This window comes from Dipodomys spectabilis, unplaced genomic scaffold (assembly GCF_019054845.1).
Source record: "Dipodomys spectabilis isolate Male_0828 unplaced genomic scaffold, ASM1905484v1 ptg000130l, whole genome shotgun sequence".
Classification (NCBI taxonomy): domain Eukaryota; kingdom Metazoa; phylum Chordata; class Mammalia; order Rodentia; family Heteromyidae; genus Dipodomys; species Dipodomys spectabilis.
Window position 1 is genome coordinate 2,526,246 of NW_024870807.1, and position 19,751 is coordinate 2,545,996.

The 19,751-nt window shown below is 41.5% G+C and overlaps 1 protein-coding gene across 4 annotated transcripts in view; it reads left to right on the forward strand.

The window, feature by feature from the left end:
* Gnao1 (G protein subunit alpha o1) overlaps window positions 1–19,751 on the forward strand; it is a 156,198-nt gene that overhangs the window by 31,018 nt on the left and 105,429 nt on the right. The window lies entirely within an intron of this gene.

Consider the following 19,751-nt stretch of genomic DNA (forward strand, 5'->3'; position numbering starts at 1 on the left):
TTTTCTCCCTCATATGTGCTCACCAGGGCAGGAAATCTCAATAGCTCCATCGATTAACTTTAATCTTAGGTGTATATAAGCAAGGAGATGAGGAATTAGCATGGGCCACAGAAAACCCCAGAGAAACCAGTCCTCAGAGAGCATTTAGTCCTGTCTTGAATTTTGGCACTTGGGGAAACAATGTACCACAACTTTGCCACTAAATTATGAGAGTTGATGATGAAGATGATAACAAAAACACGTTTTGAGTGCTAGCTGTCCAGGCATAGTGAATTGGTCTTACCTCCTACATTCTTTGAGATGAGCAACACAGCATGACTGAGAATCCACATTATGCATGAAGAACTTAGAGTAAGGCTAGCACCTTGCTCCAGTATCTTCTGGTTTGTTTCCTATGCAGCTCTTCTAAATTGCCATGGGTTTTGTGATTTAAAAAACACATAAAAAAGCTGGGTGCTGGTGGCTCACACCTCTAATCCTAGCTACTCAGGAGGCTGAGATCTGAGGATCTCAATTCAAAGCCAGCCTGGGAAGGAAAGGCCATGAAACTCTTATCTCCAATAAACCATTCAGAAAACCAGAAGTGGCACTGTGGCTCAAGTGATAGAGCACTCGCCTTGAGCTGAAGAGTTGAGGGACAATGCCCAGGCCCAGAGTTCATGATTGAACCAAACAACAACAAAAACAAAAACATAAAGGAAGGCTGAGGTGTAACTGGGGTGTGGCAGAGTGCTTGTCTAACATGCAGGAGACCCTGGGTTCAATCCCCAGATCCAGTTCTGCAAAACAAAACAAACACAAATGTGTTTACTTACAATTTTGTCAATCAGAGTTTGGTACAAGTCTTGCTAGACTAAAATCAGGTGTCAGCCAACTACGTTCCTTTCTGGGATCTCTAAGGGAAGGATCTGCTTCCTGCTATTTGAGATTATTAGCAGAATTCAGTTTCTTGCCATTGCAGGACATCACCTTATCTTCCTGACCATAAATCTAGTGCTATTCCTAGCTTCTAGAAGTGGCTGTAGCTCTCCTGAGCTCCCCACTCAAACCCATCAGTGATCAATGGATAAGACTGGGCCTACCGGATCATCCAAGATAATCTCCAGCTCTCATGACTTTAATGATATCAAAGTCCCTTTTGCTTCATGAGATTCCAGGGATTAGACTGTGAGCATCTTTGGAAAGCTATGAATTTCATTGCTCTCTTGATTTTTTTTGGTGTTTTGTGTCCCCTATATCTCTCCCCCCCACCACCACCTCCAGGGACAGGGCCTGGGCACTGTCCCTGAGCCTCTTTGCCCAAGGGTAGCATACCACAGCGCCACTTCAGGCTTTTTCCCCCAAGTTGTTTATTGGAGATGAGAGTGTCAAGGACTTTTCTGCCCAGGCTGTCTTCCAACAGTGATCCTCAGATCTCGGCTCCTGATTAGCTAGGATTACAGGTGTGAGCCATTGGTATCTGGCTTGATTTTGTTAATTGGAGAAATTATGGCCCCCTCCTTTGAGTAGTGAAAGTGAATGTGAAATTAGCTTCTGGCACCATGGTAAACAGTTGGTGTTAACTATGGAAATTGTTCTCAAACACGTTTCATGTTTGTGGAAAACATATACCTAGAGATGTTTATGACTTTCCCCAAGAAACAAGATTGAAAACTTCTCAGAGAATGGACTGAACTTCAGTCATCTCTTTCATTCCCTATCTTGCCTACCTCAGTGCCTGTCCCAGACACTATGCTTAGTAAATGTATATTGAATGACTGACCTGTAACAAGAGTAAGAGATTTGTATGAGCGCCATGAGACTCAGAAAATATTGAATGACGGGAGGATTCTTGGGCAAGGTCACCAGTTCAAGCCTCTCTTATACCTGAGAATCCAACGCTCAGTGGAACTGCTTTGGTGACAATAATGAAGCCCCAGCATACAGTCAGAGCCTCTCTGGCCAAGTATGTCTCCTTTGTTCCAGTTTGTGGCCACTTCTTGGAGGTCTCTAGACTCTGGCATAAGCTAGAAGCCAGTCTAGTGCTAAAGGGGCTTTGTCTGTACCATGCTCTAGTGTAGTCTCCAAGAGGTACTAACATGGCAGAGAGCATGCCCCTCTCTTCTCAGAGGCTACCTCTGGCTGAGCCTGTTTGTCCTCAGCCAGATGCCTGCTGCTCCACTCATGTCTACATTAACCTTCCTCCTGCTCTGTAAGAAGACTGCATAGCTTAATTGGGGTACTTGGGTTTTAGCTGGCCCATTTACATCTACAGCTTTATGAGAGCTAAGACCATTTGGTTTTCCCATCCGCAACTCAACTAGATATATTCAGGATCCCAAGTGATGACCCTGAATTTCAGTCCCTTTTAGAGGGATTGGTTCAAAACATTCGCATCAGCCTTGGGGACAGAGATGTGCTAACATCCTAAGGGCTCCCTGGCTCAGATGATGTTTAAGCCTGGATGAAGTAAGGTGGAACTGGGAGGTACCCAGTGTCTCACTCCTGAAGCAGTGCCAGTCGCCCAGGCACAAGGCAATTTCATGGAAACCTTTCTGTCCCTATGGAGCAGGACTTGGCATTTGGGCTATCACTAGAAGTTGAGCTTTGTTGTTGCATCTATTTGTTTGAAAACAGCTAAGGAAAATATGAACCAGCTCTTTCTTAGTCAAGAAATGCCAATGGTACCAAGTAACTCAGTGAAGGAATGGAATATTGTGAGAGGGAACTCTGAAAAGGGGACTTGTGTATTCCCACTATATGCCAGCCCCAGGGCTTGATACTGTCATGCACTGCTTAATTTGATGTATACTAATCTCTTAAGGCAGTTAAGGTCTGTCAGGTTTTGCTGGTGAGGAAATGCAAACTGAAAGATGATGACCTGGTTACTGAGGTAAAATAGTTGGGCTTGAAAAGGAGAGATAGCTAACTTAAGGAAGGAAATCTGAGCTGTGCAAAGATCCTGGGGAAGAACTTCCCAAGTAGAAAGAACATTGGTGCAAAGGACAGACATAGTGAGGAGCATATGATAACCTGGACGTAGAGAGATGAACCTGGTAACTAGGCTCAGGGGAAGGACTCATATGAATGAAAGTCCTTCAGAATTCTCAGTGTTTTAGGAGGGACTTTGTATGGAGTTAATTAAGAAGAACTAAGTCTTTGATTATACTTGAAATGTTCACTGTGGTCACTATGTGGTGGATAGGCAAGAGAACCATCAGGAGATGAGAGAGGAAGCCATTGAGGCTTTCAAGCTGTGCAAGTGAGGGTGACTTGAATTAGACAAGGTAGTGGGCTATGAAGTCAGGCAGCAGTTATTAGTATCCACATATGATTAGAATAGTAAAGTGCTGGTAAATCAGTCATGGCTGGAGGGAAGCATTATGTGTAGTGTTTGCCAGGTTCTGCAGTACAGTATTCCCACCATAGCCCATTTCGAGCTATCTATTCAAAAATCAACAAGTTCACATTCAAGAGCAGGTCAGAGCTAGCCCAGCACACTACTTAAGGCAGTGGAGTGCGAGGAAGCAAGAACTGGAGAATGTTACTAGGTCTTTGGCTTGAGTTCCTAGATGGGAAGAGAAAGAATGATGGGACTGGAACAGGGGAAAAATGATTCTGTCCTGATATACTAGATTTTAGATGCCTAGATATCTATTTAGTAAATATCTACTTAATAAGTCCTGGGTACATGCCTACTTTATTTAAATGCTAATACCTTCAACAACTGTGAGTCTGGTGGCTTCTCCATTTATAGAATAATAAAACAAGGGTTAAAAGGACTAACAAACTTAGCTCTTTCTAGGTTGTGCATCCCTAAATGGCAAAGCTCTGTGTGAGCTTGATTAGTCTTCACTCCTCCCCCATCTTGATCCCTGGAAACAATCCTGTTCCCTGTGTATGCTACATTTTAGGGATCTGAAAAGTGTGTTTTTAAGTTTTGGAACCACCCTCAAAAAAAGCAGAAAAACAGCAGATGTGTTGTATGGTTTTGTTTAGGGAAGATGGAGAAGAAAATGGGAGATATTCTTTTTTGTTTCATTTTGTCTTATTGGCCTGTACCCTACAGAAAAAGAAAATGTAATTGCCTCAGGCAATTATTCAAGCAGGTGCCTGTTTTCCCTACCATTGTACCACCTGACCATTTGACACACGTATTTCTTGCTTGGCCCAAGAGGCATTGCACCATCTCTTGCTCTAGCAAAGCCAAAGAGTAGTAGCCTCTTCAGACAGCTTCTTGCCTTGATGTAAGCACTTCGGGATTGAGACCTCTGGCCCCACCCCTGTCCCCAGGCCTCAGCCTGTCACTAGTTCATGGGTGCTTGACTAACATTCTTAGCTGCAACCTTCCTGACCAAGCCTGGCTACCAAAGGTATCCATTACTTTAGTGGTAAGAATTACAGTCCTTCTGACTCAATAAATACTGAAAACATCCCACCTCTTTCCCTAGATGTGTTCGTTTTATTTCACTAACATAAGAAGACTTGGAGGCATTGTTTTTCTCTCTGTGGCCATTTGGCCTTTCTGGTGACATAATCAATTTAATGGAGCACTTCAGCATCACCAGGCATGGCTAGAGCTGAGTGAATGCTGCCGTCAAATAGTCCGAGAGGAGCACACAGCCTGCTGCCATGGCTGCATCTCCTTAGCCCTTGGAATAGGAAGTCTCTATTCCTTGCCAGAGTGGTACATGGCTCAGTTACTTGAAGAGACATAGCAAGGTTGAGAAGGTCTCCCCCAGAACTGGGGGAGGGGAAGACCACGGGGTTCTGTGCATAGCTCAAGAGCTGATGACACATTCCCAGGACCAGGGAGAAAGGCCAGCCTGACTCATCTGGACAGTTCATAGGATTCATGTACAGTCAGAGAACAAGGTGTCCCCAGGCTCAGTGAAGGCCACAACCAGGCTGGACTAAGATATAGGTAGGCATACACCTAGAAAGCAACAGGCCTTACCAGTTATTTCCATTTGTAGAATCTTTTAGTGAAACATAGTTGAGTTCTGCCTGTATATTTAGATTATGTTAAAATGCATAAGGAAAAATAGAAAAGTATGAAAATTAAATATTGTAACTAGAAATGTAATTTTTTTCATGACCCTGTGGGTCATAGAAGTACATCTCTTCTGTTTCAGCTCCATCCTGATTTGAGCTTACTGGAATTTAACACCAGGGCAGAGGAGAGAGTACAGGTGACCAGAAAACTTATTAGTTCAGAGTCCCTAACTAACTCCACTAATTTGAAGCTTGCTGGGGAGACATATCCTTGCCTTATTGCCTCATTTCCTTCAGAGCTATGTAAATATCACTTTCTTTTCTGACCACTCTATGTAAATTAGTACCCCACTCTTACCACCTCTTCCCTTACTGTGCTTTATATTTTTATATTGTTTAAGTATTTAGTATTATCTGATGTGTTTATATATACATATTTGTTTTTATTTGTTAGCTGCCTTACCTACCCCATGCATTTTCCTTGAGACCAGGACTATCAATGAACAATAGCTTTCTGCTGTATCCATGGCATATAATAGGGATTCAATAGTACTTGATATTGACTTCCATTTTACTGTTTAATAAACATCTAAAATGGAGGGGAAGTTAAAAGTCATTTTAATTCTTTAAAAGAAAATTCAGAGGGTGAAAATATAATCCTTTTGAGGAATGTCTGTCATGATGGAAGACTTTATGTATTGTCTCTTCCCACAGTTAGAGGCCAGGAACTACCAAAATTGGATCTATGCTGACTACCCTGCTTGGAAGGATGAATGAATGCATGGATGGGTGGCTGGATGGATGGAATTTAATCTTTTTTTCTTATTTTTAATTTTTATTTTAAAGGTGATGTACAGAGAGGATGCAATTACATAAGTCAGATAAGGAGTACATTTCTTTTTGAGCAGGGAATTTAATGTTAACCCCAACAGAATGAAGTAAGTTCCATAATATCTATTTTATCAATTAAAAAATAAAGAAGTAAAACTCATGGTTCAAAAATTCAACTTATCTAATTCCAAAGTTCCTAAATTCATGGCTGGTAAACAGTAGATGCCTAGTGAATGCAGAGTGGAAAAAGTCCAGTCTCTTCAGGTTCTTCTAGATGCTTATTGGAGCCCCAGTAGAAAAGATAGGTAGGGAAAGTTCCAGCAAGGCTGAAAGGCATCACCTGTAGTGTCCTACATCAAACCCAGAGTTTCCTGATGATGTGGCTTTTGGTTTTAAAACTTAATGTGTCTTAGCATTCTCCTTTGTGTATAGTAAAACAAACTACTCCTGATTTATCATTAAAATGATAGGTTTTATTCTGTAGCCACATAGGGTATATATTTTTTTAAAACTTCAATTAAAGCCACTGACCTGTATTCACTCCTGGGTGCCGTATTCCTAAAATGAATCTTGTGCTTCTAGGACTTACCCAGTGCACAAAGACCACAGCAGGCTGTTATCTGGCCTTGTTCCTTTCATGCTCCACCGAAGACCCTCATGCCATTTGTCCCCTGTGCAAATATGGCTTGTCTAGAGGAAGCAGGACATTTACTTCCAAGCTAAACCATCTGTTGTTTCAGACCTGGATGATGGTTGCACCTGGACAAATGAGGTCTTTAGCAAACAAGGCCTGGCCTGTTCCCCTGATAAGAGGTTACTTCTCAAGCAGGTTTTATTGCTCTGCCCTTCATCCTCAATCAGAGTAGGTGGGAAGAGGCCCAGGGAGTATAAAATGTCCTAACACTGTTAGAATAACCCTATGGTTTATATAACCAGAGGTCCAATGTGGTATGAAACAAAGGATCACTTTGGTTCAGCCCACAAGAACTTTGATGTCAGACAGCTGAGGGCCTCTCTTTGGTTAATGCTTCAGTGACCAGGTTTCTGAGCATCCTCTCTAATGTTGGAAGAGGGCTCCAGGACTTCCACTGGCTCTTAGATAAGGTTTCTCCACAAAGATACAAAGGTATATCTTTGCTTATCTTCCCTAGAAACCCAGTCTGTACATATCTGAGGTCATACAGCAGTTTAAAACTGGAAGAACTCTTATGAACTATCAAGCCCTTGCTTTTCCTAGGTAAGAAACTGAGGCCCAGAAACAAAAGGGAGACTGCACCCCATTGTAACCTGTCTTCAACCTTACAGCCTGGGGCTGTGTGGTTAGTGTCCTGAATGTGTCTGTCTGATTGACTGACTGCCTATTTGTTAGGAAGCAGCAGGGACCTTCACAGATTCTCTTACCTAGTTAATTTCGCCCCTGGATGTGTCATAAAACCAAGACTCAGGAGCACAGGAAGTAAATGGAATGAAGGTGTACAAGTTCAAAAACAGGATATCACGATTACTAGGCAGTTAGGTTTAACTCATTGTGAAAAAGCATGGTCCATATTCAGACTCATTTGCCTTATCTGAGGCCAAGTGAGGCCCTTGGCTAGCAATATACCCTTGAATCTTCTGAAACCTGGAGTACGAGGTAGGCTCCAGACTTTCTTGCCCAAGGAAAAGATTCCTGTTGTTCAGGTCTCTGTCCAAGTGTCTTCTCACATGGCACCCTTTCTAAATAGATTGCCTCATCACTTTCTATCCATATAGTCTGCTTACTTCTTCCCTATTTATTACCACCTTGCATGCATTTATTTGTTCCTTTTCTGTTTTCTCTCTCTACAATATGTGCTCCCTGAGACCCAGGTTGAGAGTCTGTTCTTCCCCATTATATCTCTAACACCTATGTCGTATGCCAGTACCTGGCATGTCCTCTGTGAGCAGGGATTGGAGAGATAGTGCAATAAGTAGGAGAGACCCAGGAGCCCTTGGCAAGTAGGAGATACTGGGCAAAGGAAGGAAGGAAGCATTACTTTCTGAACTATTTAAATAATGTGAGTGACAACTGCCTTGGAGCGGTTCCTAGGGAGCATTTCTTGATTCCTTGTAAAATCACTAGGCTTGCAACAAGGCAACTTAAGTCAAGGGTTCCTGACTCCTTAGTGGTACAACCTATATTTCTCAAGGGGCTCTGCCCCTCTGAAACCCAGTCCTCCTCACTGTGTAGAAGAGAGCCCTTGCCCAAATGAAGCCAGGTCTCGGGAGAGGTATGTCTCAGTTCTAGTGCCAGCCATCTTCATGGCTGCCCGCCAGCACGTCCTCCAGCTAGTTGGCAGATCACAAAGACCAGAATGTGGAAGTCAAAGGGGCCCCCAGACCATCTGGTTCATTCCTGTCTTATTACAGATGGATGAATGACGACTGATACTCAGAGAGAGTAAAACCACTGCCCAAGGAACATAGCAAGGCATTGGCAGGTGCCTTCTAAAGTTGCTTTTTAAAAGAGTTCTTTATTATTGCTGATCTTTTGCATTTCTCTTCCTCATAGAGCCTCTTCTACTGCCTCCCCCCCATAAAAACATACTGAACTTAGTAGGGGCTTTCTAATGTTTATGTTATCATTATGGACACTTAAAGCCTTGTAACTTTAAGCCTTCTGACCAGGTAACAGCTGGTGAGGTTCATGTATCTTCAGAAATGTAAACACTGAGATAAAATAGTGTTTCTAACTGGAAACACCATTTTATTATTTAGAACAGCAGCCCTAATTTACCAGGTTTGTATTCTTTGGAATTCTACTTCTTTAAGCTTTTGCACATGTATTGTAACACCTCCCCCAAAAGTATTATTGTCCAGTGAGTGTAGAAAATGCTGAGTACCATATAAATTTGGAGAAATACCATGAACTTCAGTATAGTAAGGGCTCTGAGAAGTTCTGTAGTTAAAAGAAATCACCACTGCACTTTTGTATAAAGAATTCAGTTTTTTCCTCCACTGATCTGACCTCAGAACTTTTTTTCATGAACTCTATTGGCCTCTCGTAGAGCTAGTCTTTCTCTAACCACAAACCAGCCAGACCACTCACATTATAGAAGACCCAGTGTTTACTTTTTATTGTATACAATCTTAATCTGTCCTTATTTCAATGGCAAATTGTATAGAAGGGAAGAAATGACATCTAGGCCTCCACAAAAGAGGTAGATGTAAAATGCCCTCCATCTAGCTTTTTGCTTCACATAAGGAGAGGGCCAATGTCTCTTCTTTACATCCTGTAATTCTGCTTCTTTTGTCCTCACGAAAGCCTACAGGCTCTTTCCATTTCACAAGTACGGCAAAACATGGTCTCTATACAAATGGCTTTTAAATGGGCCAGACAGAACTCACCATTAGGAAATGTCATTGGTGATGTCCATCATCAATGATGGGCTGCTTAATGGATTTGCATCTTAGCATCACGAGGGATATGACTTCATGTCTATTTTCTCACCTATATAAGAGAGTATGTGTAGTACCAGTCTGAAGTGCTTTTGAGGATTCTGAGGTCCATGTGTGGTATTTAGAAGGATGTCCTGTGCCAAGCCAGTACTTAAAAGTGTTTGCACTTACCTGTTAAGATGCCATGTAATGATTTTTGATAGCTCCTGTGCACTCCTTCCCCATGTGTGAAGGGCAGGATCTGCATGCTTCAGAAAGTCTGGTACCTGAATAGGTAGGGAAGTGGAGGGTCTTTGCTATCTAGAGAGCAAAGTGATTTTCTATCTAACACCAGTATAACAGGCACAGGGGAACTACTCTCTTCAGAGCAAGCCCCATGGGTTCTCCACCCCACCCTGTCTATGTGTAAATGAGAAGCAGGCACATATCAGAGTGTAGAATTCAGAAGCAGAGCACGAGGTGATTTCCTGGAAGGTGACAGTATTGTCTGAATGCTTTGGGCCTCGAAGTTCCAAGCTGTGTGGATTTCTATTCCTGGTTCTACACTCTTTCCCAGCAGCTGCCAGTGGGAAGATGGCCGCCCCTGCGAGATTCATAGAGAATGTTCTGCCTATAGAACTGCCTATAGAAGGGAAAGGATGATGTGCTTCTTGCTGTCCAAGGGGGATGGGAGCCCCTTCTCCACTATGACTTCTTGGCCCCAAAAGACTCTGCATTCTGCTTCTTTAGTTGGCACTATGGAATATCATAGGAGCCTTTGGCCTGTTGATGGAGATGTTGATTTTATCTTCCTTTGAAGAAACATAACCAAAGCACTGGACAAACATGAGCATCCCTGATGCTGGGCTAACCAGCTCTACTGGGAGGTGGTGTATTGATTTGCCTCTTTTTGTCTTCAGAAATCTAAGCTGTCCCTGCTGTAGCTGAGCTGGGAAGCTGATTCTGCTCCTTTCCTTGATGGTGTGCTCACCCAGTCATTTCTACCACCTTGTTTATATGCCTGAAGGAGACAAAGTTAACCCAGACTTAGGTCATTTTAAGGGTACCCAGCCCTAGATTTGATGGAGGTGGAAAGTAATACTCAAAGGAAAGTCTGCCCCTCACTGCCTCTACCTGGAAAACACAGTAACAATCAGTCCAGTGGGAGAGGCCTGAACAAAAACTTATATAACCGGTCAGGCTCATGGCCGAAGCCCTCCAGCCCAGAATATCCTTAGACCAGAGGCCATCATGGTAGAGATTGTGAATATCAGCCTAGTCTCTAGAGAAGGGGCTGATAAAAATTCTCCAGGCCTACAAGTAAAAATTGTGCTTTAGGAGGTACAACTGGAAAAGGGTTAGTTGTGGTTCAGGCACCTCAGTTTCTCTGTAAGACCCTGCTAGACAGTGCAGAAAATTTCATTGAAAGCTATTTGGAAATTGGCTCAACCTCTCAGTTGTAAAGCTTTCATTTTCTCCAATCCCTGTACGCTTTGCTTCTCACACTCAGGTAGTCCTCTGTGATGTACTAGAGTTCTTGTGGGAATGTGGTTCAGAAAAAAGCAAACCCATTCCTCCAACCTGCATATACTCCTGGTCTAATGACCACACTGAGTATACAAGGGGCTGATTCCAACTGCAGGATCCCCAAGAGAGTAAATTTTATTGTAGCAATTGAAGAAGCCAGTGTATCTTTCACACAGATCATCTTTCTGAGCTAGAGAACCTGTTTTACTTGGGAGTGGACAGTGTGAGGCCCTCTGTAGCTGCACTGCCTCAGGCCAGTTAATGATCAGCCATCAGCTTCCTGAGAAAGTGTTTGCATTTTTTCTCGCCCCACAGCACTCTAGGTGTTTAAATATGATGCTTGGCATGTGACTTGCACAAAAATACCCATTCTTAACCAGGGACCATGCCTGGCACAAATCACAACTCTCAGGGTACAGTTGAAGGGAGAAGAGTTGTAAAGCTTATGCTACCTTTGTGGCCACTAACTCAGCCATTATGGCTCCTCCAGTTTTGTTCTTTCAGTGAATTCTGGGACTTCCCTGTGGTTGCAAGTAACTCGGTCCACTTAGATCATCTGAATATTATGTAGATTTAGACTCTTAATTGAAGATAGGAACTTAGAAAGATCATAAAATCCTGATGTGCAGACTAATCTCGACCTCCTTTTCTTTTTTTTTTTTTTTTCGACCTCCTTTTCTTACTGTGCCCATATAACTGTGTGCTATCCTGGGACCAAGAGAGTAATCCAGCTTAGTAGCCAGCCCTGTTTCTGATAGGTTAAGATGACTATGCAGTAATTCTGGCAGAAGACATTTCTTTTTCATTTAATTTTATTGTAAAGGTAATGTACAGAGCGGTTACAGTTACATAAGTAAGGTAATGAGTATATTTCTTGTTGAACAATGTTTCCTGCTCTCTTTTTTCTCCCACTTTCCCTCCCCTCCCCCAGAAGACATTAATTATTTATTTATATGGATCTCCTAGTTTTGTGAAATTGAAAAGAAACACAGCTGAAGAAGTTAATTAAGTAACATAAATAACTTGGGACTTCATTCTTTAAATTGTGACAGAGAGATTGAGACTCCTCGGTTTTTACTCAGAGAGTCACCATCTCCAAAGTAAGGTTTTATTGGCCAAAGTCTCTCCTGGATTTAAGAAGTCATTCTTGACTTTAATTCTTATATAAAGAGGAAACAATATTTCCCATTAGTGCTTCCCAGAGCATTCCCACAGCTGGTGATGAAATGATTGATTATCACAGGTAAATCTACCTTGACCTACTTTGGGGAGAAGTAATGAGTGACATAGGTAACTCTGGCTATAGGTTAAAGTTGCAGGGTCAGATCCTAGGTATGACTTTCAAAGAAGAATATATTGGAGAAAAAAGAGCTTTATGGGGGCTGAGAAGGTGGCTCAGTGGTAGAGCCTTGCCTTGCATGCCTGAGGCCCTGGGTTCGATTCCTCAGCACCACATAAGCAGGGAAAAAAAAGCCGGAAGTGGCGCTGTGGCTCAAGTGGTAGAGCGCTAGCCTTGAGCTGAAGAGCTGAGGGACAGCGCCCAGGCCCAGAGTTCAGGCCCCACGACCGGACAAAGAAAAAGAAAAAAGAACTTGATCTTCTTTATTCCCTTATATAAAATATGGTCAGAGACAGAAACTCAGATTGAGTTTATAGAATTAACCACCAGAGGTATAATGAGAGAAACAAAATGAATATGAAAATTTCCATTTTATGTTCTTAGAAATTTTCATGTGTGGGGGGCTGGGAAGGTGGCTCAGTGGTAGATCACTTGCCTTGCATGCCTGAGGCCCTGAGTTCAATCCCTCAGCACCACATAAGCAAAAAGAAAAAAGCCGGAAGTGGCGCTGTGGCTCAAGTGGTAGAGTGCTAGCCTTGAGCTGAAGAGCTGAGGGACAGTGCCCAGGCCCAGAGTTTAGGCACCATGACCAGACCCCAAAAAAAATAAATAAATAAAAGAAAAGAAAAAATTTTTTCATGTGTGAACTCCAAATAGATATGAACTGCACTGTTATGGTCCAGCCCAGCTTATATTAGCCAGAATCAGAGAGATGAAATACAAGTCTTTGGCCACTCTATATACAAGGCCTCCTTACTCCCAGTTCAGTGCTCTGCTTCACTCTCTGCTAGAGTGGCCCTCCCAAGCTGGTCCATGATTCACCAAAGAAAAATGGTCTGATGGCAATATAGTGATGACAGCAACTTGTTCCCAAACTCAGAGATCCTCTGTCATCCTCAATACCTTCCAGCTTTGGATGACTTTTGATTATTTCATGAAGTCAGATACACCAACAGAGAATGCAGTATAACTCCTATTAAATATTTTCAGACCTGAATACATTATTTAAAATGTGATCAGAAGTACTTTACCCAGTGGTATTGTTGCTAGAGGATTTGGAGTTAAAAGTCCAGATATCTGTATCCACTTCTACCACTTATTTCTGGGTGATCTTAAATATGCTTACTAGATTTATCAGCACCTAAGTTTCCTCATCTATGACATGAAAGTAACAGTATGAGCTGGTTCAAAAAATTCTTGACAAAGTCCTTAGCATGTTGATTGGCACATAATCACTCAAGAAATTATTTGCAGAATGATAGAAGGGGTGATCTGATCACTGTGCTCTGTACACCTGTACACATGATTGGATATGTTAAATTGTAAGCCCCTTATACAAGCAGTTGAAGAGTTTAAAAAATGATTGGCTATCATTATTTTTAAGAACTTGTAGATATTATCAACCAGTGCAAATTATTATAGTCAAAAAGAATAGAATTAAAGGACTAAAGAATAATGGCATTAGCTAGTAGCCATTCAAACAGGTACTTATTACACACCAAGTAAATGCTAGACCTGAATTTGTGTTCAGTGAATGACACATACGCGTTCTACTTTCATCAGCTAACTCCTCTTACAGCATGTTATACATGGATGACCTGCTTCCAAGAGAGGAGGAACCATCAATTCTGATGGTTGCCCCATTGCTCCAGCCAGAAGAACACAGCAATCTCCCTGGAAATCAGTCTGTTTAAATTTAACTCTAGGGAGAGAGACACAGCCGTTCTACTTCCAAACTGAATTCCCCCCCCCCCATGTGTTTTTGGGAAGCACAGATGCCTTGGCATTTTCCCTCTAACAATAACAGAGATTGTTCACAATTCTGAATGGTTTTGGTTGACTTCAGCTCCAACAAAAACCATGAATCATTTCATAACTTCTGAAATTGCAAAGAAATAACAAACACTTTGACTCCAGAAAAAAAAGACACATTATGAAGCACAAAGTCATCTAAATTAAAATATGAATACTTTTTGTTTATTTAGGAGTTGCACATTGCAAGTTGGCAATGAAAAAAAAGCCAAATTAGGGTAAAGGTACCTGGGGTACTGCACTGTACTCATATAGTCTCTGTGGGATACATACCTAGCCACAATATTATCTCTTATCCTGTCTCCCTAATATCCTTGGGGCAAAAGCATTACTTTAAAAGTTTTCTAGCATTCTAAGGACATGAGGATTGAGAAGAAGAGGTACATGGGCTTAGGCTCATGTGACAGGCAGGGTCTACATTATGGACCCCATTACAGATACCCTTCACACCTTCACACCTTTCTGTGGAACCACTTTTTCCAGCAGACCAGTTGGATCAGCACACAAGATAAGGTTTACAAAAGACAAGAGTAAGCACCAGGTTTCTCGGGCCTTCTGAGTCTATGAGGCATCAGCAGAGCCTGGAATTTGAGACAAGTTCATTTGCTGTCCTCTTAATCTAGATAGGTGCACCATTCTCTGAAGATCAAAGGTACACAGATGTCCAGCCCACAAAGGACAACCAGCTGCTAGTACTTTGGGCTGAGACCAGATTGGAGCATAGAGGGCAAACACATGACCGAGTGCCATTCTGCCATTCTCAGAGGCTTGCTCTCCCATTCCATGGCCATTCTTTTCTCATGTTAGTAATGCCAACATAGTTGTAAAACTTAACTGACTGAAAAGATTCTTCTTTTGGAAATAGGCTTAAGAAGCAATTGTTTCCCTTGATGTCTTCTTCCTGTCCTGGACTGCTTCCACACTGGAGGTTATAAAGCAGACAGCAGTGGACTCAGACTCAGCATAGCACAATAGGACATCCTTCCTCCACACAATTTCCCTGTTACATAATTAGTGCTTATTTGTAATAGATAACTTAAATATAGATATCTATATCCATATATATATATATATATATATATAGGAATTTCATTGTAAATGAAATAAAATGAACACATTATCTGTACTAGCTTTCTGTTATTTTAACAAAATACCTAAGATAGTCAACTTAAAAGAGAAAAGGTTTATTTTGGCTCAGTTTTGTAGGTTTCAGATCATGGTTGTCACTAAGGCTTTTGAGCCTGTGATGAGAATACACATGACTGGTGCACATGGTGGAGGAATCCTGTTCATCTTTAGGATAGGAACAAAAAGGAAGTAAAGGAAGGGTTAGGAACACTGCTATCCCTTTGAAGGACATGCCCCCCAGTGGCCAGAAAACCTCTTGCTAGGCCGGTCATGGGGCCTGAACTCTGGGCCTGGACGCTGTCCCTCAGCTCTTCAGCTCAAGGCTAGCACTCTACCACTTGAGCCACAGCGCCACTCCTGGCTTTTTTCTTTTTGCTTATGTGGTGCTGAGGAATCGAACCCAGGGCCTCATGCATGCAAGGCAAGCGCTCTACCACTGAGCCACCTTCCCAGCCCAGGAACTACATTTTAATTTTGATAATTAGGTACTTTAATAAAAACATAGCTGCAGACCAGCATGGTGGTTCACATCTGTATTCTCAGCATTTAGGAGGCTGAGATGGGAGAATCATGAGTTTAAGGCAAGCCTGGTATATAGTGAGACTGTCTCAAAAAGAAAAGAAGCCAGATAGTGTACAGAATCTCTTAGAGAACTGGGCAATCTGTGGTAGTTCCTTGGGATGGATTGAGAGATAGATAGCCACAGCTGTTTTTAAACCATTCAAAAGGGAATCCCATCTCCACAGACCTACTCATTGGTCATCTTTTGAGTCAGAAGAACAATTTTCACTTGCCCCTGGAGCCACAAAAGATGAATGAGAGAGTAACCTGAAAAGTGAAGAAGCAACGAGAGGCTTCACTTAAATTACCCTGATTGGGGGTATCAACCAGCCAGTCCAGATGTAATTTTATTATAGATATGGGAATACTTCCAAAAACCACCTCAGTAAACAGGAACATGCCCTTTCACTGCTGTCAGATCAGTGGTGCAGAGCTATGGAGCATTAAAAATCAGGCTGGTATGAAATTGCCTGGGCCATACGTACCATCTATTTGTAGAAGGTATTCTGTGACCTTCCAGCTCTGTCCAGGGCAGGCAGGCACAGGTATTAGGCACTCCTGATGATACTACATACCTGGGAGATGTTTGTTTTCAGACACTTTCCATGATCCTATTTGATACATTTGTTGGGTGGTAGGCTCCATATGTAGGTATACTTGAGCATGTCAGTTGGATTATCATTTCTATTGTCTTGAACTTAGATCTAATGTGGCAAAATTGAAATAGTTTCCATTTCTGTTGATCACCAATTCCTCCATGGAATGCCTAAATAGAATCCGAAGAAGAGGTCTATTTAGTTGACTCTGTGGTTTAGTTGACTGTGGTTATAATTTCTCTCCCTCTGTAGGTTCAGGGATATTCAAGACTAGGTATTGAGGGTGATGAAGTTGTGAATTGTGAAGTAGACGATGATGTTCTCCTATTATAGGATCATTACTCCAAACCAAATGTGTAAGGTAATCAGACTTTAGTAGGATAGGTCTCCTGAGCTACAATATGATCTGGCAAGAAACTAATGAAAGATCAGGATGGCCAACCCTGAAAAGAAGTGACAGCAGGGCAAGGTTCCTCCAGAGGAAGAAGGGGCTCCATCCAGGGGGTAGTAATTGGATTCATACTCCTGAACTGAGCCTCATGGCCCAAGTTCTGCTCACTATTTCATGGAGTGGGACCAGACCTTGAAAATGAAACAGTCCTGCTGCTGTAGATCCCATGATGCTTTAACACCAGTCACTTCTATGTGTTGCCACTTTGAGTGGGTAAGAGTATGGGAGCTTGTATTGTAATTCCCACCACTGTCTAGTTTGAATGAGCAGCAGATTCTATAATACTAGCAGATACTAGAATGTCTTGACTTGCCTCTAAAACTTGTAAAAAAGATTGTATTTTTTGTATTATGTTTGAATTTTTCTAGTCTTTTCTAACAAATTCTTTTATCATATTTCTTTTCTATTGTCTTTGTTTCCATGCATTTCATGCATTTGTTTCCCTATTTAAAGCATATGATAATGATTTCCATTTAATACAGTGATATAAATTTAAATTTTACTTTAAAATAATAATGTATATTTGTTTACAGTATATAGAATTAGTCTAAACTATCAAACAAATTAATTATGGTAGGAAATAGCCACTAGTAATGAGAGTAGTCTTTGAATGACTCAAGTTTGAGAAATGCTGAGACACTCTCCCTACAGTCCAGTGTCCTTCTTGTCAAGGCAGTTGAAAAGCAATTTGGGTTGAAAATGTGTGTGTGTTTCTACCACCTATGAGGTATTTACACGTACAGACTTGTTGGAGCTAAGCCTGAACAGAGAAGGTGCCATCTTCTGGCAGAGACTGACTAGAACCACATGTCCAAAGAAAAGGAAAGTTCTGAACCTTGGAATTACCTTTACCATTACCTGAACATAAGCTATATTCCTTGCTGGCTACCACCAGAGATAGAGAGCACTATGCTAGTCCCCCTAGCTCTCTCCTCTGCCAGTCTAGGACTACCCCGGGGGGACAGCAACCAAAACTCTGATAATGCAACATAGACTACATGCGGCACCTCATATGGGTCATCTTATTTCTGTCTCACCATGCTAAGCACATGCTTTACCACTGAGATATGTCCCTAGCTCCTGGTTTAAGTAATGTGAGCACTATTGCCCCCATCCTGGTTTAAGTAATGTGAGCACTATTGCCCCCAGTAAGAAAGCAGGAGTACCTATCCTGATAACCTGACAAGATATGCATTAAATTTCATTAAAATCAATACAAAAAGACAAGGAAGGACACTACGTATTAATACAGGGAACAATCCAAGAGGAAGATATTACCATTATCAACTTATATTCCCCAAACATTGGAGCACCCAAATATGTTAAGCAAATATTCTCAAACTTAAAGAATAAAATAGATCCAAATATGATAATACTAGGAGACTTTAATACCCCACTCTCACCAAAGGACAGGTCTACCAACCAGAGGACTGGCAAATAAGCTACCAAATTAAGTGAGGCCATACTTCAAGCGGAACTAACTGACATCTACCGAGTATTTCACCCTAAAACAACAGTACACGTTCTTCTCAACAGCTCATGGAACTTTCTCCAAAATAGACCATATCAAGTTCATACAAGGAACTTAAGCAAATACAAGGGGGTTGACATAATTCCCTGTATCCTATCCGACCACAGTGGAATCAAGCTAGTTCTCAATAACAAAACAAACCACAGAAATTACTCAAATACATGGAAATTGAACAGCACACTTCTAAGCAACACCTTGGTAACAGAAGAAATTAGAGAAGAGGGGCTGGGAAGGTGGCTCAGTGGTAGAGCGCTTGCCTTGCATGCCTGAGGCCCTGGGTTCGATTCCTCAGCACCACATAAGCAAAAAGAAAAAAGCCGGAAGTGGTGCTGTGGCTCAAGTGGTAGAGAGCTAGCCTTGAGCTGAAGAGCTGAGGGACAGCACCCAGGCCCAGAGTTCAGGCCTCATGACCGAACCCCCCCCCCCCAAAAAGAAAGAAATTAGAGAAGAAATTAAAAAGTTCCTACAATTCAATGAAAATGAATACACATCACAAAGAAACTTGTGAGACACAGCAAAAGCAGGACTGAGGGGCAAATTTATCGCTCTCAGTGCCCACATCAAGAAAATAGAGACAGACCAAGTAAATAATCTCATGTTGCAATTAAAACAGCTAGAAAAACATGAAAAATGGAACCTAAAGTTATTAGACGGAACCAGGTAATCACATTAAGAGCAGAAATTAATGAGATAGAGAATAGGAAAATTATAAATAAAATTAATAAAACAAACAGCTGGTTCTTTGAAAAAATAAATAAAATTGATGGACCTTTGGCAAGATTAATTAAGAAAAGAAGTGAGGAAACCCAAATTAACAAGATCAGGGATGCCATGGGAAAAATCACAACAAATACTCAAGACATCCAAATAATTATAAAGAACTATTTTCAAAAGTTATACTCCCTAAAGACAGAAAACCTAGCAGAAATTGATACATTTTTAGAGAAATACAAGTTGCCCAAACTGAGCAAAGAAGAAATAATTAAATAAGCCAATAATTTACAATGAGATACAGGAAGCAATCAGAAATCTTCCAACAAGGAAAAGCCCAGGACCAAATGGATTCACAACGGAATTCTATAAGACCTTTAAAGAAGAACTAATGCTCATACTCCTGAAGCTCTTCAAGGAAGTAGAAAAAGAGGGAGCTATCCCAAACTCATTCTACGATGACAATATCACACTCATCCCCAAACCAGGCAAAGACCCAACCAAAAATGAGAACTACAGACCAATCTCCTTGATGAACACAGATGCAAAGATCCTTAACAAAATTCTAGCTAACAGAATCCAGAAACACATTTAAAAAAAAATCATACACTACGACCAGGTAGGCTTCATCCCAGAGATGCAGAGATGGTTTAACATATATAAATCAATAAATATAATCCAACACATCAACAGATCCAAGGTTAACAACCACATGATTATCTCTACTGATGCAGAAATAAATACAACATTCATTCATGTTAAAAGCTCTGGAGAAAATAGGAATGGCAGGAACATTCCTTAAAACAATAAAAGCCATATATGACAGACCAATAGCCAATATTTTACTTAATGGGGAAAAACTACAACCAATTCTCCTAAAATCAGGAACAAGGC